This window comes from Scyliorhinus torazame, chromosome 29 (genome assembly GCF_047496885.1).
Source record: "Scyliorhinus torazame isolate Kashiwa2021f chromosome 29, sScyTor2.1, whole genome shotgun sequence".
Classification (NCBI taxonomy): domain Eukaryota; kingdom Metazoa; phylum Chordata; class Chondrichthyes; order Carcharhiniformes; family Scyliorhinidae; genus Scyliorhinus; species Scyliorhinus torazame.
The window spans coordinates 18,300,381-18,323,241 of NC_092735.1; the positions used below are offsets into that span (position 1 = coordinate 18,300,381).

General features: G+C 50.9%; 1 protein-coding gene across 1 annotated transcript in view; it reads right to left on the bottom strand.

The window, feature by feature from the left end:
- Positions 1–22,861, bottom strand: part of LOC140403901 (glutamate receptor ionotropic, NMDA 2B-like) — a 457,807-nt gene that overhangs the window by 327,066 nt on the left and 107,880 nt on the right. The gene's annotated exons all lie outside the window — the stretch shown is intronic.

Sequence of the window (22,861 nt, forward strand, 5' to 3'; positions counted from 1 at the left end):
AAAGCTGCTCTCTCAGAGGATCAGAGTGAACTCCAAATACGATTTGGTCCCTGATCATGGAGTCAGCAATATCACCAAAGTTGCAGGACAGCGCTAGTAGACGGAGATTAGTTAGGAAGGAGTTGAAAGATTCATCTTTACCTTGTAGGCGTTGTTTGAATATATAGCGCTCGAAGATTTCATTGATGTCCACTTCACAGTGACTATCAAACTTGTCCAGGATGGTCTGAAACTTTGTCTTGTCCTGGCTTTCGGTGAAGTTAAACGAGTTGAAGAGTCTGATGGCTTGATCCCCCGCAGTTGAGAGGAGAAGCGCGATCTTTCTTGTATCAGACGCACCCTCGAGGTCGGAGGCTTCGATGTACAGCAGAAACCTTTGCTTGAAAGTCCGCCAGTTGGCACTGAGATTGCCGGAGGTCCGCAGCTGTTGAGGAGCCTGGATCTTCTCCATGGTGCCGGGATGCATTTGCTGGTCGTCACGGAACAGATTAAAGTAAACCACCTAAATATAGCAGTCTTCTGGTAACATGTTGTGTTGAGCACACTGAGATAACACGGGCTGCAACTGGATGCAGCTATAACTGAAATAGACTCCAGACCTTGAAGTCAGTTCAATCTGATTTATTGAACCAGTAGCACAGTTAACACAGTTCTCTGTAAGTTCGACTCTCTGCTCACCTAAGTGTGATTACTCTGTCTGACTGAACCAGACTAGCTCTTAGCCACGTGCTGTCGGTGTCTCGTGATATATACACCGGACTCACTCTGTAAATGTCCCTAGTGGAAAGAGGCGGAGTGTGAGTGCCTTGTGCCTTTTATAGTGGGAAACCACCCCCAAGTGTTCTGCCTGCTGATTGGTTATGTCCTGTTCTCTGTGTTCATTAGCTGCCTGTCAGTATCTCATCATGTGCATATCCACATATCATGACAGCCCCCTTAATTGGGTACTCAAGTTTTTTTTTAATGTTTTAAAAAGGGATGGGCAACAATGTTGTCCCAGCCAGCAATACCCATATCCCATGAAGAATGTTTTGAAATCTTATTAAATAGCAGAGCGGGCTTGAAGGGCTGAATGGCCTACTCCTGTTCCTTGTGTGTTTTACTGCACAGCTCAACCACGGGCCTTAAGGCACAACTGACTGATTGATGCGACCAACTGTGCCACAGCAGGCACCTTGGCGAGTTTGTCAAGGTGCATACTGCAGTCTGCACACATAACCTGGCAACCCCCCCACCCCCTCCCGAATTACAGGCAGAACGTTTGGCAGGCTGAACCGGGGCACAAATGACGAGGAGAGAGGTAGATTTCTGAATGATATGTCTGGAGCTTTTATTGAAATACCAGGTAAGTACGTCTACAAACGCAACGCACCCCCTGAAACACTTCCCCTGAAGGAGGGCCTCAGTGTGGAGTTCAGGTGGAGGGTCTCAGTGTGGAGCTCAGGTGGACGGTCTCAGTGTGGAGCTCAGCTGGAGGGTCTCAGTGTGGAGATCAGGTGGAGGGTCTCAGTGTGGCGCTCAGGTGAAGGGTCTCAGTGTGGAGCTGAGGTGGAGGGTCTCAGTGTGGAGCTCAGGTGGACGGTCGCAATGTGGAGCTCAGCTGGAGGGTCTCAGTGTGGAGATCAGGTGGAGGGTCTCAGTGTGGAGCTCAGGTGAAGGGTCTGTGTGGAGCTGAGGTGAAGGGTCTCAGTGTGGAGCTGAGGTGAAGGGTCTCAATGTGGAGATCAGGTGGAGGGTCTCAGTGTGGAGATCAGGTAGAAGGTCTCAGTGTGGAGCTCAGGTGGATGGTCTCAGTGTGGAGCTCAGGTGGAGGGTCTCAGTGTGGAGCCTGTCATAATATACACGCATATATATAATGAAGTGCAGACAGGCAGTGATTGACTCACAGGATGACCAGTAAGCACACAGCACAGTGCAGCCAATCACCAGACAGGACACCGCTACTATAAAGCCAGAGGGCACTAGGTTTCCCGCTCTCTCGGGACCCAGCCACTGAGACAGTCAGAGTCCACGAGCTAGCACAGTGCAAACACCATGCGGTAGCTAGTAAGTCTGGTCAGGCTAGTACAAGGTCCCCAGTCAGTTCAGTATAGTGTCGACCCACATTTAAATATGTATGTTAGTTCAATCGTCCAATAAAACCGTGTTGGATCTTCTACAGTGTTAGAGGACTGTTTCTCGCATCACTGCATCAAGTGCAGTCCACACCGAACCAATCTGCCTAACACATCAGAGCCTAGGTGGAGTTATTTGACCAGGGGCTGGTTTAGCACAGGGCTAAATCGCTGGCTTTGAAAGCAGACCAAGGCAGGCCAGCAGCACGGTTCAATTCCCGTACCAGCCTCCCCGAACAGGCGCCGGAATGTGGCGACTAGGGGCTTTTCACAGTAACTTCATTTGAAGCCTACTTGTGACAATAAGCGATTTTCATTTCATTTCTAGTTCAGGATATTTTACATTTAAGTGCAATCTGAATCCATGGACAATATTTCACTCATTGATAACAGTTGGACCCTGTTAGACCCAGTGCTAATCTGCACCTCGGTGCTTTGTCCTGCCACATAGACAATCTGGAATGGGTTACCCTGGAGGCCACCCATTCAATTCTCCATAAGGAAGCACAGTCACAACATCAGAATGGCAACGAAGAGCACTCAGCATACGACACGGCATAAGGCGCGCAGACTGTTGCCATGTGCCCCAGTACGACAGCGAGTTCATACACAGCAAGATCCCACAAATAGCAATGAGATAATTGACTCTGCTTACAATTGGCTGCCCAAATGTCACTGCTTCATTTCTGGAATGCTTTATGCAATCTAATGATGTACACACCTTTTTTGTTGAAAAAAAACAGCAGAGAAAATAAAACATGATTATGGGATGAGTCAGAAACTCTTGGGAAATGAAATGAAAGGACGGAATAATGTTGTGGCATCGCACAATGGAATGAATGTGGAAAATACAGGATTTTACACTGAACATCAGACAGAACAGGGCGAGAGAAGGCCAATTAGCCTATTAATCCCACGCCCTGCGGCCTACCCGCCCGTTTAATATCCACAGCCCACGTACACTCTACCCTAACACGGACTCTACCCACCCATCTGATCTTCTCCCACATGAAGGAATTCAAAAAATGAGCCTTTGCCAACATCCTCAGTCAGCTGGAGAGATGTTGCAAATTTCTGCACACAGATTGGTGCCATCGTGGCCTTGCCTAATAGCCGAGTAATCCAGGGACCCAGGGGAATGCTCCGGGGACCTGGGCTCAAAGCTCACCACAGCTGATAGTGAAACAAAAACAGAAAATGCCGGACAATCTCAGCAGGTCTGACAGCCTCTGTGGAGAGAGAAGGGAGCTGACGTTTCGAGTCTGGATGACTCTCTGTCAAAGCTGGTGAAATTGGATCTGACATCCGGTGGCGATCGCGAACGGAGCGGCCGCAGCAAAGACGCTCCCGCACATCCACGAAACCGCGGCTTTCCAGGAGAGACTGGTCCCCTTGAGCTGCACGTGGAGCAGGAGTGGGGATCGCTCAGAAACTGCCTGAAAGTCGGAGCATGGACAAAATAAGAATTTTTTTTATTCAACCTTTCTTGTTCCTCTCCTGAAATTTTTTTTTTAAACTTTAAAAAATTCATTTTTTTTTATATTAAAAAAATCGTTCCTTTGGAGGGGGAAGAAAAAAAATAATAATTTCTTTCTCGCACCAAAACCCAGATATCACATATCATTTAGATATCACAGATATATGCCTGCAAATAATAAATCGGGAGGACGGCGAGATGTAGGAAGGAGGAGCAGCGAAGGCGAAGGAAAAAGGCAGGAGCTGCGGCCGCACAGGCAGACAACCCCACGGGGCGAGGCGGAGGTTCAAGCGAACCAGGAAGTGGAAAAGCTGGCGAGCTGAGCAGCGGAGCAGGAACAGGACGCGCGACCATCCCCCCCCCCCCCCACCCACCCCCCGCACAGGGGGAGGAATGGAGAAGCGTGCTGAGACCCCGGAGAGCAGGGGCGCATCTACCAGGTAAGTATGGGTGACCCCGCAGGACCGGGGGGGTCGAACACCCCCCACCAAGATTGTTACCTAGAACCTAAGGGGACTCAACGGCCTGGTGAAAAGATCCAGAGTCTTCACCCACCTAAGAAGCATAAAAGCAGACATAATCTACTTACAAGAGTCGCACCTGAGGGAGAAGGACCGATGGCTGGTAAGGAAGGGCTGGGTGGGACAGACATACCATTCATGCTACCGGACGATGGCTAGGGGGGGGTAGCAATATTAATTAGCAAGAGGACGAGGTTTATGGAAACCAAGACAGTTACGGACCCAGGGGGACGGTACGTCATGGTCAGCGGTGTCCTGGAAGGGGCACCGGTCGTACTGGTAAATGTGTACGCTCCCAACTGGGACGACACAGAATTCATAAAGAAGACCATGGCAGAAATCCCCGACCTTGACACACACCGACTGTTTGGGGGGTGACTTCAACTGTGTACAGGACCCACTGACCGACCGATCAAACCCCAGAGCAGGGAAAAAGACTGGCATGGCTCGGGAACTAGGAGCATTTATGGAGCAGATGGGGGCGGTGGACCCATGGAGGTTCCTGCACCCGGGAGAGAAGGAATTTTCATACTTCTCCCAAGTACACAAGGTGATGGAAAGGGATAAGTATACACCGCAGGGTAAGAGTTATAGCTGGGGGAAGGGCAATTATGATGACATTAGACGTGACTTGGGGGGGATAAGGTGGAGAAGTAGGCTGCAAGTGTTGGGCACACTGGATAAGTGGAGCTTGTTCAAGGATCAGCTACTGCGTGTTCTTGATAAGTATGTACCGGTCAGGCAGGGAGGAAGGCGTCGAGCGAGGGAACCGTGGTTTACCAAAGAAGTGGAATCTCTTGTTAAGAGGAAGAAGGAGGCCTATGTGAAGATGAGGTGTGAAGTTTCAGTTGGGGCGATGGATAGTTACAAGGTAGCGAGGAAGGATCTAAAGAGAGAGCTAAGACGAGCAAGGAGGGGACATGAGAAGTATTTGGCAGGTAGGATCAAGGAAAACCCAAAAGCTTTCTATAGGTATGTCAGGAATAAGCGAATGACTAGGGAAAGAGTAGGACCAGTCAAGGACAGGGATGGGAAGTTGTGTGTGGAGTCTGAAGAGATAGGCGAGATACTAAATGAATATTTTTCGTCAGTATTCACTCAGGAAAAAGATAATGTTGTGGAGGAGAATGCTGAGACCCAGGCTAATAGAATAGATGGCATTGAGGTACGTAGGGAAGAGGTGTTGGCAATTCTGGACAGGCTGAAAATAGATAAGTCCCCGGGTCCTGATGGGATTTATCCTAGGATTCTCTGGGAGGACTGGGAAGACATTGCTGGACCTTTTGGCTTTGATTTTTATGTCATCATTGGCTACAGGAATAGTGCCAGAGGACTGGAGGATAGCAAATGTGGTCCCTTTGTTCAAAAAGGGGTGCAGAGACAACCCCGGCAACTATAGACCGTTGCCTCACGTCTGTAGTGGGTAAAGTCTTGGAGGGGATTATAAGAGACAAGATTTATAATCATCTAGATAGGAATAATATGATCAGGGTTAGTCAGCATGGCTTTGTGAAGGGTAGGTCATGCCTCACAAACCTTATCGAGTTCTTTGAGAAGGTGACTGAACAGGTAGACGAGGGTAGAGCAGTTGATGTGGTGTATATGGATTTCAGCAAAGCGTTTGATAAGGTTCCCCACGGTAGGCTATTGCAGAAAATACGGAGGCTGGGGATTGAGGGTGATTTAGAGATGTGGATCAGAAATTGGCTAGCTGAAAGAAGACAGTGGTTGATGGGAAATGTTCAGAATGGAGTTCAGTTACAAGTGGAGTACCACAAGAATCTGTTCTGGGGCCGTTGCTGTTTGTCATTTTTATCAATGACCGAGAAGAAGGCGCAGAAGGGTGGGTGAGTAAATTTGCAGACGATACTAAAGTCGGTGGTGTTGTCGATAGTGTGGAAGGATGTAGCAGGTTACAGAGGGATTTAGATAAGCTGCAGAGCTGGGCTGAGAGGTGGCAAATGGAGTTTAATGTAGAGAAGTGTGAGGTGATTCGCTTTGGAAGGAATAACAGGAATGCGGAATATTTGGCTAATGGTAAAGTTCTTGGAAGTGTGGATGAGCAGAGGGATCTAGGTGTCCATGTACATAGATCCCTGAAAGATGCCACCCAGGTTGATAGGGTTGTGAAGAAGGCCTATGGAGTGTTGGCCTTTATTGGTAGAGGGATTGAGTTCCGGAGTCAGGAGGTCATGTTGCAGCTGTACAGAACTCTGGTACGGCCACATTTGGAGTATTGCGTACAGTTCTGGTCACCGCATTATAGGAAGGACGTGGAGGCTTTGGAGCGGGTGCAGAGGAGATTTACCAGGATGTTGCCTGGTATGGAGGGAAAATCTTATGAGGAAAGGCTGATGGACTTGAGCTTGTTTTCGCTGGAGAGAAGAAGGTTAAGAGGAGACTTAATAGAGGCATACAAAATGATCAGGGGGTTAGATAGGGTGGACAGTGAGAGCCTTCTCCCGCGGATGGAAATGGCTGGCACGAGGGGACATAGCTTTAAACTGAGGGGTAATAGATATAGGACAGAGGTCAGAGGTAGGTTCTTTACGCAAAGAGTAGTGAGGCCGTGGAATGCTCTACCTGCTACAGTAGTGAACTCGCCAACATTGAGGGCATTTAAAAGTTTATTGGATAAACATATGGATGATAATGGCATAGTGTAGGTTAGATGGCTTTTGTTTTGGTGCAACATCGTGGGCCAAAGGGCCTGTACTGCGCTGTATCGTTCTATGTTCTATGTTCTATGTATACAGCCGTATCGACTTCTTTGCAGTGGGGAAATCGGTGCTTCCAGGGATCACGGGAACAGAGTACTCCGCGATCGTTATCTCTGATCACGCTTCACACTATATGGATGCGAGGTTGGAGACAGGCCGTGCCTAGCGCCCCACATGGAGGCTGGACACGGACCTCCTAGGCGACAAGGCCTTCTGTCAGAAAACATCGCGGACCATAGGCGGCTACGTGAGTAACAACCAAAACGGGGAGGTCTCACCCTCCACTTTCTGGGAGGCACTAAAGGCCGTGATTAGAGGAGAGATCATAGCCTACAAGGCAAGCAAAGATAGGGAAGAGAGGGTGGCCAGGCAACAACTGGTGGACTCCATCCTGGAAGTCGACAGAAAATACTCCGAGGCCCCGACCGTAGAGCTGCTGGCGGAGAGAAAAAAGCTGCAAATGGACTTTAACCTGCTATCCACCAGGAAAGCAGTGTACCAACTCTGCCAGACATGGGGGACCTTCTACGAACACGGAGACAAGGCTGGCCGCCTATTGGCTCACCAGCTGAGAAAGCAGGCAGCCACGAGGGAAATAGCGCAGGTAAAGGATAGCAGAGGCAGACTGGTAACAGAACCAAAGGAGGTCAATCGGGCATTTGAGACCTTCTACCGGGGACTGTACACCTCCGAGCCCCCCGACGGGGATGCGGGGAGGAAACAGTTCCTAGACGGACTGGAACTACCAGTTGTGGGGGAAGACAGATGGGGGGAGCTGGAAGCACCAATAGACCTGGGAGAAATCATGGAAAGCATCAGCTCCATGCAGGCGGGGAAGGCACTGGGACCTGACAGGTTCCCGGCGGACTTCTACAAAAAATTTGCACCAGTCCTGGCCCCACACCTAAGGGACATGTTCACGGACTCACTGGCAGAGGGCACCCTGCCCCCAACGCTAGCGCAGGCCACAATCTCACTGATACCCAATAAAGATAAAGACCTGACGGAATGTGGATCATACAGACCCATTTCACTGCTGAACGTGGATGCGAAAATACTCGCAAAGGTCCTGGCCAAAAGGCTGGAGGGTTGCGTACCAGAGGTGGTCGCAGAGGACCAAACCGGCTTTGTCAAGGGTAGGCAGCTCACAGCGAACATCAGGCGGCTGCTGAAAGTTATAATGACCCCCTCTGGGGAGAGAACACCAAAGGTGATTGTCTTCCTGGACGCAGAAAAGGCCTTCGATCGAGTCGAATGGAAATACCTCCTCGAGGTACTGGAACGGTTTGGGCTAGGAGTGGGGTTCACCGCCTGGGTGAGGCTCCTGGAGCGGGATTCGCCGCCTGGGTGAGGCTCCTGTACAACGCTCCCAAAGCGTGCGTCCGAACTAACACCACCAGCTCTGAATGCTTCCAGCTGCAGAGAGGAACAAGACAGGGCTGCCCCCTGTCCCCACTCTTGTTCGCGCTAGCGATCGAACCCCTGGCGAAAGCCCTGCGGGACGCGAAAAGCTGGAAGGGAATCCAGGAACGGAGAGCACAGAACTCTATGCAGATGACCTGCTCTCTATGTCTCGAAGCCACAGGAGGGTCTGAAGGAAAATACTGAAAGAGTTTGGAACCTTCTCGGGGTACAAACTTAACCTGGGCAAAAGCGAGGCATTCCCAGTGAACCCAAAAGGGGGAGGGACAGAGCTGGAGGGGTTCCTGTTCAAAACAGCCCAGAACAGATTCCGCTACCTGGGGATGCAGATAGCCAGAGACTGGACACAGATCCACAAGTGGAACCTGACCAGCCTGGTGGAGGCAGTAAGAGACCTTCAACAGTGGGGCGGTAAGAACACGAGAATTCCCAAACAGACACTGCAAAGAAGGAAAATCAAAGGGGGCTTGGCCTTACCAAACCTACAATACTACCACTGGGGAGCAATGGCAGAAAGAGTGAGGGGATGGGTACATGGACCCAACACAGATTGGGTACAAATGGAGGAGGCAACCTGTAAAGGAACAACCCTCCGGGCCCTGGCCACAGCAGCACTCCCATCCTCCTCAACAAGGTACACGACGAGCCCAGTGGTAGCGGCCACGCTGAGAAGGTGGACCCAGTTGAGACAGCACTTCGGGATAACCAAAATGTCCCTTATGGCCCCCATCTGCGGCAATCACAGATTCCCCTCAGCCATGCTGGATACCACCTTCAAAAGATGGAGGCGGGACGGGGGCACATTGACGGTCGGGGACTTCTACGTAGGGCACAGACTGGTGACACTGGATGAACTGACGAGGAAGTGGAGGCTAGCAAGAGGACAGGAATTGAGACACCTCCAAATAAAACACTTCCTCTTATCATGCGAGAGTGCCTTTAAGAACTGGATGTGTAAGCAATGTACCTTTAAGAAAACAGTGATGTCATGGAGTGGGTGGCGCTCAGCTCAGTTCAGCCATTTTGCAGTTGGGTTTTGCAGTTTAAAAAGTGCCTGGCTGGTTTTGCTGAGAGCAGTTTAAAAGTAGAAAGCCAGTTTGAGACAGCAGCTTGAGAAGTTCTGGTTTGCTGTGAGTGCTTGAAGGAAGAAAGCCAGGTTTGAGAAAACAGCTTGAGGTGTGTCTGTGTGTTTCCAGAGAGCTGCATGAAGAAATCAAGGTGCTGGAGCTGAAGTTACCCAAGCTAATATATCTCTGCCATTCTACAGAAAAAATATATATCCTTTAACCTGATGTGATACTGTTTAAAGGTGTTAAGTCTCTTGGAAGTTTGAAGGAACAGTTTAAGGAGTTATTTACTGTTGCAATATTTTCTGAGTTATCTTTGAAGTAAGGGGTGTTAAGAGATCCAATGTTTATTTAAGATGTTAAGTTGAGTTCAGGGAATAAACAGTGTTTTGTGTTTAAAAACCCACATGTCCATAATTGTAATCCCACACCTAGAGAAAAGGCCGTGTGCTAGGAAAAGCAACAAATACATTAAAGGGTGAGGTTGGTTGAACTTCATGATACATTTTGGGGTTCTGAAAACGCCTCGCCCATAACAATCTGCAAAGAGACAGTGGGGTACCCCGGGGCCCCAGAAAGCACAGTACTAGAGGACCTGATAGGCACAAGCAACGAGAAGGGGGGGACAATGTGGGAAAATATACGGACAGCTACTGGACAGAGCTCGAACACCACTGGGCGAGACCAGACAAAAATGGGAGGACGAACTGGGAACAGAGGTAGGATGGGGACTCTGGAGCGAAGCACTGAGCAGGCACCACCTCCTCCTGCGCAAGGCTAAGCCTAATGCAGCTCAAAGTGGTGCACAGAGCGCACCTGACCAGAACCCGAATGAGCAGGTTCTTCCCGGAGGTTGAGGGTAAATGTGAGAGGTGCCAGAGGGGCCCGGCCAACCACACCCACATGTTTTGGGCTTGCCCCAAGCTTGCTGGGTTCTGGACAACCTTTTCCGAGGCAATGTCCAAGGTTGTGGGGGTGAGGGTGAAGCCATGCCCAATAGTGGCAATCTTTGGGGTATCGGAGCAGCCAGAGTTACACATGGGGATGATTCCATTCTGTCCGGAAAATAAAATGAAATGAAATGAAAATCGCTTATTGTCACAAGTGGACTTCAATGAAGTTACTGTGAAAAGCCCCTAGTCGCCACATTCCGGCGCCTGTTCGGGGAGGCTGTTACGGGAATTGAACCATGCTGCTGGCCTGCCTCGGTCTGCTTTCAAAGCTAGCGATTTAGCCCTGTGCTAAACTGCCCCTAAAAGAAAAGCACAGCCGAAGCCAAGGCAGGGGCGGGGGGTCAACGGGGAAGGGGGAGGAACCATAGACCGATCCAGAGGGCAATGAAATGCACGTGGGGTCAGTTAAACGAAGGACAAACTAAACCTCTCTGTATAATAAAGGAAATTAGCGCGGGTGAGAAAAATGTGATGTGTATATATACAACTGTTTATAAATATGGGAAATGCCAATAAAAAATGGTGAAATTGGAATCCAATTATTAAAAGAATTCTCACATTAGAAGTCTACCAATGACCATGAAACCATTGCCAGTTGTCATTAGAAACCCCTCTGAACAAAGAACAAAGAACACTCCAGCACAGGAACAGGCCCTTCGGCCCTCCAAGCCTGCGCCGACCATGGTACCTGCCTAAACTAAAACCGTCTGCACTTACGGAGTCCGAATCCTTCCATTCCCACCCTATTCATATATTTGTCTAGATGCCCGTTAAATGCCACTATCGTACCGGCTCCCACCCCCTCCCCAGGCAGCGTGTTCCTTATATTTACCACCCTCTGCGTAAAAACTTTGCCTCGCACATTAATTCTAAACTTTTCCCCACGCACTTTAAACCTATGTCCCCCAGTACTTGACTCTCCTACCCTAGGAATGAGCATCTGACTATCCACTCTGTCCATGACACTCACTGGTTCACTAATGCCTCTTTAGGGAAGCTGGCTACATGTGACTCCACATGCTCTCTGAAATGGTTTAGCATGGCCCCCAAGCTCAAGGGCAATTAGGGCTGGACAACAAATGCTGGCCCACAGAATGACTGGAGGAATTAAAGGATTTGACACTGAATCAAGTGTCACCCCAGAAATAAAGAACAGTTTAGTGACATTGCTGAAGAGAAGAGCAAGTGCAAGAGGACTAAGTGTTTCTACTTGTAGGAAAAACTAGAACCCGAGGGCACAATCTCAGACAGAAGGGACCTTTAAAACTGAGATGAGAAGGAATTTCTTGAGCCAGAGGGTGGTGAATCTGTGGAGCTCTTTGCCGCAGAAGGCTGTGGAGGCCAAATCAGAATGTCTTTAAGACAGAGATAGATAGGTTCTTGATTAATAAGGGGATCAGGGGTTATGGGGAGAAGGCAGGAGAATGAGGATGAGAAAAATATCAGCCATGATTGAATGGTGGAGCAGACTCGATGGGCCGAGTGGCCTAATTCTGCTCCTATGTCTTATGGTCTTAAGGCTTGGGACCGGCAGTGTCACACAGTTTGGCCATAGGGCTGTGACCGTGGGTCCAAACAGTTTTGAGTTGAGAGAGTGCGCAAAAGCAAATTGAAAGCCTGCTCCTGTGCAAATGGCACCCGCTGCGGAGTCCGTGTTCTGTGCAGCAGACTTATGTTGCAGTGTTTCGCAACCCCCCCCCCCACCCATCAGATAAACCTGCTCCCCCCTCCCACTATCTCAACTCAGTCAGACAGAATGGACCACGTGCCTGAGGTGTGAGAAGGTAGCCAGCACCCATCCCCCAATCCCCGGGCCCACAGGGTTCATCAACCTTTAGAGGAGAAAAGAATGAGTAGGAAAAAGAAAGCAATTAATAAAATATGGGTTCTTATTTGAGAACCTCTCTCTCTCTCTCTTTGCTTGCTACCTTCTGTTTTGTTATGCTCTTGACGCAGCAGAAGTTGCTTCCTTAATGTACACTCTGACAAAGGAAGGTTCAGACTTGGAGATAGCTTCAACACATTTATTAAACTGTTAACGATGCTGCTACTTGGATTCGACTCTCCTGTTAATCCTTCTATAGCTACTCAGACTAACTAACCAGTCTGCTACAATCCACGTGGTGGGTGTGATGTGTTTGTGTGACGTGGTGGGTGTGGGTGTTAACCCTGTCTGTACTCACTAAGTGTCTCCACTGGAAAGAGACTGAGCATGTGTGCTGTGTCCTTATATATGGGTTGGTGTAATGCCCTCCTGTGGTAGTGTCACATCTGGATGTGTCTTGAATGCCCATTGGCCGTGTCCTATCTTACTGACCTATTGGTTGAATGTCTGTGTGTCACGTCTCTGGTCCTCCCTCTGGTGTGTATCTAGTCTTAGTGTATTTGCATTAACCCCTTGTGTATTTACAGTGATGCACATCACCACACCTTCCATTAAGGATTCTCTGGGTCTCTGACTGCCGAGAGATTCATCTCAATGGGCATTTAATAAATAAAAGCTTACAAAGCAGCTCGTTTACATAACCAAGAGCAAAGCCTGCTTACGAAGGACACAAAGCCGTCAAATAATTGCCGATGCTTTTCAATCCTGCACTCAACTCACTCCAATTTGTAGAGACAGCCAGCCCAATAATAACACGCACTTGAGTCAAATGCCACCTCGGAGCATTAATGGTATTCATGGCCAAGTCCCTCTTATTATGAGCTCCACAAGAGGCTTCAGTCAGCGGGCAGGAACTGATTCGGGGTTCTGCAGGTTCAGAGCATGCCACGGTCCCTCCTGACGTGTCGCTCGACATGCAAAGCTAGCCAAAGGCCCTGAAGTGTTCACCCGGGACTCCCGCCTCTCACACGCCAAACTTCCTTTTCTCCTTTGTGGGAGAGGCCAGAACTAGGGGGTCGCTGTTTAAAATGGAGGTCTACCATTTAAGACGGAGAAAAGGATAAGTTGGGCAGCACGGCGACGCAGTGGTTAGCACTGTTGCCTCAGGGCGCCGAGGTCCCAGGTTCGATCCCGGCTCTGGGTCACTGTCCGTGTGGAGTTTGCACATTCTCCCCGTGTTTGCGTGGGTTTCGCCCCCACAACCCAAAGGTTGCAGGGTAGGTGGACTGGCCACGCTAAATTGCCCCTTATTAGGAAAAAATAAATTGGGTACTCTAAATTTATTTTTAAAAAGATAAGGATACATTTTTTTCTCCCAGTAGCCGTACGTCCCTCTCTTGCCCAGAGACAGGGGTGTTGAATATTTATAAGGCAGAGGTAGATAGATTCTTGACCCACAAAGGAACAAAAAGGGTATGGGTGGGAGGCGGGGGTAGGAGTGTGGCGTTGAAGCCACAGTCGGATCAGCCATGTTGTTATTGAATGGTGGAGCTGCCTCAAGGGGCCGAATGGGCCTGCTCCTGCTGCTAAGATGTTCCTATATTTCCTGGCCGCTCCCCGCCCAAAGTCTTGGACAAACGTTCTATGTCCAACCCTCCCTGCTAATCTTTCTCTTCCCTAATACTCTATACGTTTTCCAGTCACCCCTAACCTGTCATTTCTCACCATTGGCCAAGTAACATCGTTGCTAGGCAACATCAGTAACGCTGAGAATCCTTAGAGAACCATTCTCGTTCATCATCAACCCAGCACTTGTTACTTGATCCTCGCTGACTTACGTTAAGCCCAATGATGGATATGTTGATCTCACTCTCCCTCACCTTTAAACACTAATCTCCCTCGTTTAGGCATGCAGTGCAGCATCAGAAGGTGCAGACTGGACGACCTAATACATTGAGACTTCTGACTTTAACTTTCGAAGGAGTTTGGAGCCCCAGATAAGTCCGCACCTCCAGGCGATGAGGGAGCCAACCTGAGCCTTTGACTTTCTGGTGACGCTCCCACCTCTTGGATTCGAATGCTGCTGTGGATGGCCCAGGGAAGTGGACATTCCCAGTGCTCCGGGTCTGAATTCCGACTCGACGTCTAGTGGGATCCTGCTGACCAATGGCTGTTATGGGAGCCCATAAAACTCTCCCGTGGTGCAGGGAATAACTACAGCCATGGAAGATGCATCCGCCTCGCAGACTATCAAACTGTTGATCACAGGAACATAGGAGCAGAAGTAGGCCATTCAGCCCATCGAGCCTGCTCCACCATTCAATACGATCATGGCTGTTTGGGCACTTACACCCACTATTCCCCATAATCCTCTACATTATTGTTAATCAGAAATCTATCAATCTCTGCTTTAAACATCCCCAATGACTGAGCTTCCACAGCTCTCTGGGATAGAGAATTCCAAAGATTCACAATCCTCTGTGTAAAGAGATTTCTCCTCATCTTCGTCCCAAGTAGCTGCTTTATTGTCACAAGTAGGCTTACATTAACGCTGCAGTGAAGTTACTGTGAAAAGCCCCTCGTCGCCACATTCCGGCACCTGTTCGGGTACACAGAGGGGGAATTCAGAATGTCCAATTCACTTAACAAGCACGTTTTTCGGGACTTGTGGGAGGAAACCGGACCACCCGGAGGAAACCCACGCAGACACGGGGAGAACGTGCAGACTCCACACAGACAGTGACCCAAGCCGGGAATCGGACCTGGGACCCTGGCTGTGAAGTGACAGTGCTAACCACTGTGCTACCGTGCTGCCCATAAACCCAAGGACTGATATCATTATGAGAACACAACAATCAGGACAGGCGGCCAAACGTTTGGTCAGAGGGGGAGGCCTTAAAGAGCATCTTTGAGGAGGAACGAGAGGCCAATGATACTGGGGATTAAATGGGTAAATTATGAGGGCAGGTGTATGAAATGTAGCTTCTCCTCACTGGAGATTAGACGATAGGAGCAGGCGTCGGGCGTTCGGCCCCTCGAGCATGTTCCATCATTTAACAAGGGCATGGCTGATCTTCTAACTCCATGTTATTGTCCTGCACAATCCCCGTATCCCTTGATGTCATCGGTTATTTTGAAATCCATCGACCTCTGCTTCGAACATGCTCAATGGATCGAGTCAGCAGAGCCCTCTGAGGTGGAGAATTCCGAAGAGTCGCCACCCCCCCCCCCCCCCGCCCCCCCGACTGAAGAAATTCCTCCTCATCTCGGTTCCCAAATGGCCAACTCTTATTTCGAGACTGTGTCCCCTGCTTCTAGATCCCGCAGTCCCCCCCAACCCGCAACCAGGAGAAACAGCCTTCCTGCATCTCCCCTGCCAAGCCCTGTTCAAGGATTCAGCACACTCCAACTCACACTCCATCTAAACTCTGGACGAATGCAGGCCCGGTCTCCTCAATCTTTCCTCATACGACAAACCCGTCGTCCCAGGAATCAGTCTGGTGAACCTTCATCGCATGCATCTATGTCAAATAGATCCTTTAAATATGGAGACCAAAACTGGACCCAATACTCCAGGTGCGGTCTCCTTATGGCCCCTATATAATTGCAGAAAGACCTCATTCATTTTTTTTTTGAGCACCCACCTTGGATTTTGTTTAAAAAAACAATTTGGAATACAAGACACCACATGCCTGCCGTCTTCAAGGACAGTCGACATGAAATCATTAAGATTGCCGGTCCTGTAAAAGGTTAACATCATTACCTCCTAATTGCTTATTGCACCTGAATGTTAGCTTTCAATGATTTGTGAACAAAAAAAAAAACCTCAGGTCTCTTTGGATATCAACACTTCCCAATCTCAGCGGCAACATGTGGTGTTTTAAAAGATTAAGGGATTCCAATACGATAGATGCAGGCAAACTATTTCCTCTGGTGACGAAATCCAGAAGAAGAGGGCCTAGTCTTAAAATCAGAGTCAAGCCGTTTCGGAGGAAAGTCAGGGAGCACTCTTTCACAGAAAGGGCGGCCTGGACCTCTTTGGTAGCTCACTCGCCTCCGAATCACCAGGTTCTGGGTTCAAAAGCCCCACTCCTGGGCTTGGGCACAAATACTGGTGTGGCCGCCTGAGGCCTTGCCGGTACCATTTCTGTTGAGGGTTTGTGGTATTATCGTAAATGTAAGAACTGCAAGGGTTAATGAAATGTATAACTCAACCACTAGAGGGAGCTAGATGTACAAATATATAAGACATTGATGCTAAGCCTAAGTGAGAGGTTGAGGCGAAGGCTAGAGAGCAGACTGAAGGAAAGATAGTGTGACTGAGAGCAGATCATAGTTAATGTTATAGTGTCGAGGTTAGTAGTAGATGGGTGTAGATTATATGTTTACTATCAACTGAGTATTATTTAGGAGTGCATGTCGAATCCAAATCAGTAGTATTAATAAATTTACAGCTTTGTTCAAGTTAAAGCTATTTTGTGGTCTTTGTGAACACTCCGCCAACCATCCTGAAATAAGCAACTCAAAGAACACAACAGGGTCTTGATCGGGACTTCAAGGGAGCTGCCTCTAATGCTAAGCATGATGTTGAGGGTGACGAGCGTTCTGGTTGAACACAATTACATGAAATTTATTACAATTATATATAGTTCTGCACAGGCCTTGGTCTAGCCTGGGCCCTAATTTGTTAATTACTTGACTGTACGCCCAGCTCATAAGGTATGTATTGGGTCTTACTGATACAAAGTCACGGGCAATAGTGAACATCTGCAATAGCAGGTCACTGGCAATAGTGAACATCTGGAACAGGGGGTCAACACTATTTTGTCGAAGAACAGTAATGCCCGGCGTCCTGGCCAATATTTATCCCTCAACCAACATCAGGATGGGGGCATCGCCGGCGGGGCCAGCATTTGTTGCCCATCCTTAATTGCCCCTTGAGAAGGTGGGGGTGAGCCGCCTTCGTGAACCCGCTGCAGCCCGTGTGGTGTGTACCGTTGCTGTTTCCCTGAGCACAAATTAGCTGCCTCGTTCCCCGCATTACCGCAGCGACTACACTTCAAAGCGCTTTGGGATTTGGTTGTGAAGAGCACAACACAAGCAGTCTTTTCTTCCTCGAGGGGATAGGGTTGGGATTTTCCGGAGCCTTGTCTGGAGGCAGAGGTGGTTGGCTATTGCCCACCGGCGGGATCTACCGGCCCTGACAAAGTCTCCGCGGTTTTTGCCCAGCTCACCCGTCCTGCCGCCGACATAGGAAGATACGAATTAGGAGCAGAAATAGGCAATTCAGCCCTTCGAGCCTGCCCCGCCATTCAATCAGATCATGGCTGATCTCTTCCTGGTCTCAAATCCACCTCCCACCTGTTCCCCGTATCCCCTTAACCCGCTTTTATCTCCCCCCCTTCTTCCCCCACCCCGGGTCACTCGAAACGTTTGGCAGCGAGTTGATTGGGATTGGGCAGTGATGATTGAGCGGCACGGTGGCGCAGTCCTTAGCACTGCTGCCTCACAGTGCCAGGGTCCCGGGTTCAATTCTGGCCTCGGGTCACTGTCTGTGCGGAGTCTGCACGTTCTCCCTGTGTCCGCGTGGGTTTCCTCCGGGTGCTCCGGTTTCCTCCCACTGTCCAAAGATGTGCGAGTTAGGTGGATTGGCCGCGCTAAATTGCCCCTTAGTGTCTGTGATAGTCACCACTGATGTATATATTAGGTCATTTGTGGTAAGGCCCCTGTACTACAGGTACGGGGGTAGTTCCCTGCTTGCTGGCTCCGCCCAGTAGGCGGAGTATAAATATGTGTGCTGCCCATACAGCAGCCATTTTGCCAGCTGCTATAGGAGGCCACACATCTTAGTGTAATAAAGCCTCAGTTGCATACAGCTCTCGTCTTTGTGTAATTGATCGTGCATCAATTTATTGCACTACAGTTTTCAGAAGATGGACCTCCGCATCAAGCCGGATCGCCTGCAGCTGGATCCGCAATCAGGCAACCCCAAAAAGGACTTTGAACATTGGCTAGCTTGTTTCGAAGCTTACATCAGGTCTGCACCAGACCCAATTCCGGAAGCTCAGAAGATTCAGATCCTCTACACGCGGCTGAGCTCCAACGTCTTTCTGCTTATCCAGGACGTGCCGAACTACGACGAAACCATAGTGCTATTGAAAGAAAACTACGCTCAGCGGACTAACACGCTTTATGCCAGACACATCCTCTCCATGCGCAGCCAACTCCCTGGTGAGTCAGTAGAAGACTTCTGGCGTGCTCTAATTCCCCTAGTCAGAGACTGTGACTGTCAGGCCGTCACGGCCACGGAACACTCGAACTTGCTTATGAGGGACGCTTTTGTTATGGGGATAGGGTCGGATTACATCCGCCAGCGCCTTTTAGAAGGGGCCACGCTCGACCTCGCGGCAACCAAAAAGCTTGCGCGCTCGCTGACGGTCGCCTCGCGCAACATCCAGGCCAACACCCCAGGCCGCGCGGCCCACCCCTCCTACGCATCGTGGACCCTGCAGACGGCCGCCCCATCGGGGACCCCACTCAGCCAACCCCACGCCTGTGCCGCGCGGCAGCCAACCAACCCCGGGGGCCCCAAATGTTACTTCTGTGGGCAGCCAAAACACCCCCAGCAACGCTGCCCAGCCTGGAGCGCCCTTTGCAAGGCCTGCGGCAACAAGCGGCATTTCGCGGTGGTGTGCCAGGGCCGTTCAGTCGCCGCTATTGTTCCGATCCCCCCCCCGTACGGCCAGTGGGCGCCGCCATCTTCCCCTCCTCAGACCACGTGAGGCCCGTGGGCGCCGCCATCTTGTCCTCCCCAGGAACATCAAGCGCCGCCATCTTATCTCCCCCACAGCACGTGCGGCCCATGGGCGCCGCCATCTTACCAGGACCCATGCCCCCCAGGCACCCCATCGTCTGCCACCATCGACGATCAGCCGCGTCTCGCCTCGGTCATGATTGACCAGTCTCGCCCACACAACCGAGCAATCGCCTCTACAAACGTGAAAATCGATGGGAACGAGATCTCCTGTCTGCTGGACTTCGGGAGCACCGAGAGCTTCATTCATCCCGATGCGGTAAGGCGCTGCTCCCTCGCGGTACACCCCGCCAATCAGAGAATCTCCCTGGTCTCCGGGTCCCACTCCATGGCGATCCGGGGGTACTGCATAGCCACTCTCACTAACCAGGGCGTGGAGTTTACCGGTTTCCGCCTCTACGTCCTCCCCAACCTCTGTGCTGCCTTACTACTCGGCCTGGACTTCCAGAGCCTAACATCGAAATTCGGCAGGCCCCTGCCACCCCTTACTGTGTGCGGCCTCGCGACCCTAAAGGTCGGCCCACCTTCCCTATTTGCAAACTTAACCCCGGATTGCAAACTCGTCGCCACCAGGAGCGGACGGTACAGCGCCCAGGACAGGACCTTCATCAGGTCCGAAGTCCAGCGACTGCTTCGGGAAGGCATCATCGAGGCCAGCAACAGACCCTGGAGAGCCCAAGTGGTAGTGGTGAAAACTAGGGAGAAACACAGAATGGTCGTGGTCTACAGTCAGACCATCAATAGGTAACGCAGCTCGACGCGTACCCCCTCCAATGTATATCTGATATGGTCAATCAGATTGCACAGTACTGGGTCTTCTCAACTGTGGACCTTAAATCTGCCTACCACCAGCTCCCCATCCGTAAGGCGGACCGCCCACACACTGCCTTCGAGGCAGATGGCCGCCTTTACCCCTTTCTCAGGGTTCCTTTCGGCTTCACCAACGGGGTCTCGGTTTTCCAATGGGAAATGGACCAAATGGTTGACCGGTACGGGCTGCGGGCCACTTTCCCGTACCTTTACAATGTCACCATCTGCGGCCACGATCAGCAGGACCATGACGCCAACCTTGCCAAATTTCTCCACACCGCCACTCTCCTCAACCTCACTTACAACAAGGAGAAGTGTGTGTTCAGCACGAGCCGCTTAGCCATCCTTGGCTATGTGGTCCAGAACGGAGTTCTGGGGCCTGATCCCGACCGCATGCGCCCCCTCATGGAACTCCCCCTCCCCCACTGCCCCAAGGCCCTCAAACGTTGCCTGGGGTTCTTTTCTTACTACGCCCAGTGCGTCCCAAATTATGCGGACAAGGCCCGCCCACTCATCCAATCCACTCTTTTTCCCCTAACGGCCGAGGCTCACCAGGCCTTTAACTGTATCAAGGCCGACATCGCCAAGGCCGCGATGCGCGCAGTCGACGAGACGCTCCCCTTCCAAGTCGAGAGCGATGCATCAGACTCTGGCCGCCACCCTCAGCCAGGCAGGCAGGCCCGTGGCATTCTTTTCACGAACCCTTCATGCCTCCGAAATTCGGCAGTCCTCCGTCAAAAAAGAGGCCCAAGCTATCGTTGAAGCTGTGCGGCATTGGAGGCATTACCTGGCCGGCAGGAGATTCACTCTCCTCACTGACCAACAGTCGGTTGCCTTCATGTTTAACAACACAGCGGGGCAAGATCAAAAATGATAAAATCTTGAGGTGGAGGATCGAGCTCTCCACCTACAACTACGAGATTTTGTATTGCCCCGGTAAGCTCAACAAGCCCCCTGATGCCCTATCCCGAGGTACAAGTGCCAGCGCACAGGTGGACCAACTCCGGACTCTGCATGACAACCTTTGTCACTCGGGAGTCACACGTTTGTACCACTTCATCAAGGCCCGCAATCTGCCCTACTCCGTCGAGGAAGTCAGGGCAATCACCAGAGACTGCCAGGTCTATGCGGACTCCAAACCGCACTTCTACCAGCCAGACCGTGCGCGCTTGGTGAAGGCCTCCCGCCCCTTTGAACGCCTCAACGTGGACTTCAAAGGGCCCCTCCCCTCCACCGACCGTAACACGGACTTCCTCAGTGTGGTCGATGAGTACTCCAGATTCCCCTTCGCCATCCCATGCCCTGATATGACGTCTGCCACCGTCATCAAAGCCCTCAACACCATCTTCACTCTGTTCGGCTTCCCCGCCTCCGTCCACAGCGACAGGGGATCCTCATTCATGAGCGATGAGATGCGTCGGTTCCTGCTCAACAAGGGTATCGCCTCGAGCAGGACGACCAGCTATAACCCCCTGGGAAACGGGCAGGTGGAGAGGGAGAATGGGACAGTTTGGAGGGCCGTCCAGCTGGCCCCACGGTCCAGAAATCTTCTGGCCTGCCACTGGCAGGAGGTCCTCCCTGACGCACTGCACTCCATTCAGTCGCTCCAATGCACTGCGATTAATGACACACCCCATGACCGTCTCTTTGCCTTCCCCAGGAAGTCCACCTCCGGGGTCTCGCTCCCGACGTGGCTCGCAGCTCTAGGACCCATTCTCCTCTGTAAGCATGTACTACTCCACAAGGCGGACTCGTTGGTTGAAAGGGTACAGCTAATCCACGCCAACCCGCAGTACGCCTATGTAGCGTACCCCGACGGCCGCCAAGATGCTGTCTCCCTCAGGGACCTAGCACCAGCTGGTTCCACACACACACACCCCTCCGACCCAGCGCCACCCTCCCCTTCCCCGGCGCACCCCACCGCAGCCCCCGCCCCAGGACATTCCGTCCTCCCCCTGCCCACGCCCGAGGATGAAGAGGATTTCGGCACGCTCCCGGAGTCACCGAGGACCGGACCGACACCAGAATCGCCGCCACCACTGCGGCGCCCCCAACAGCAGGTCAAGGCTCCGGACCGACTGAACCTGTAACTTGATCGGGACTCCATTTTTTCTCTGTAGTTAAAACATGTACTTGTATGTAGTCCTCCACCACCCCCGCCGGACTCAATTTTAACGGGGGGTGAATGTGGTAGTCAGCACTGATGTATATATTAGGTGATTTGTGGTAAGGCCCTGTACTACAGGTACGCGGGTAGTTCCCTGCCTGCTGGCTCCACCCAGTAGGCAGAGTATAAATATGTGCACTCCCCGTACAGCAGCCATTTTGCCAGCTGCTGTAGGAGGCCACACATCTTTGTGTAATAAAGCCTCAGTTGCATTCAACACTCGTCTTTGTGTAATTGATCGTGCATCAGTGTCCAAAAAGGTTAGGTGGGGTTACTGGGTTAGGATGGAGGCATGGGCTTAAATAGGGTGCTCTTTCTAAGGGCCGGTGCAGACCCGATGGGTCGAATGGCCTCCGTCTGCTCTGTAAATTCTATGATTTCACTGCCTGTCGAAAGAAGCTCGAGGGGCTGATTTGTCTTGCTCCTGTTTATCGAGACGCAGGGCGGCTGGACACTGAGAACAAAGCAGAGAAAAAGAACCTTTGTCTTGAGACAGCAAGAGAGACTAACTTGCTTTTCCCTCGCGCTAGCTGTATTGGCTCAGGTAGTGCGATCTCCGTCGAGAGGTGTAACATAAAATCTATTAGTCGGGTTGGTAACTAAGCTTCGGCCCCATCTCGGAGATGCACAAGTTAGCAATATATAAACTGTGGTGCCAAACTCAATATAGCGCTGCGTAAACAAACAAACTTGCTAACCACAAAAGTAATAAGCTGCTGTTTTTCTCTGAAACAATCGCCTTTCACGCCTTTTGTCGCAGCTAACAGAAAATAACATTTATTGATATGAAATAATAAGAAGCAATTCATTGCCGCCACTGAATTGTGCCCTTTGGAGGAATTTGTTAGTCACCGGGAAGAGGAAGGGCTACCCCCCCCCACCCCCCGATTCCTCACGGATGTTAGATTGCGTTTCCGGCTTTCAGGCTCCTATTGGAAGGATCCATGCCACAGGATGTCGGGGATGCTGCC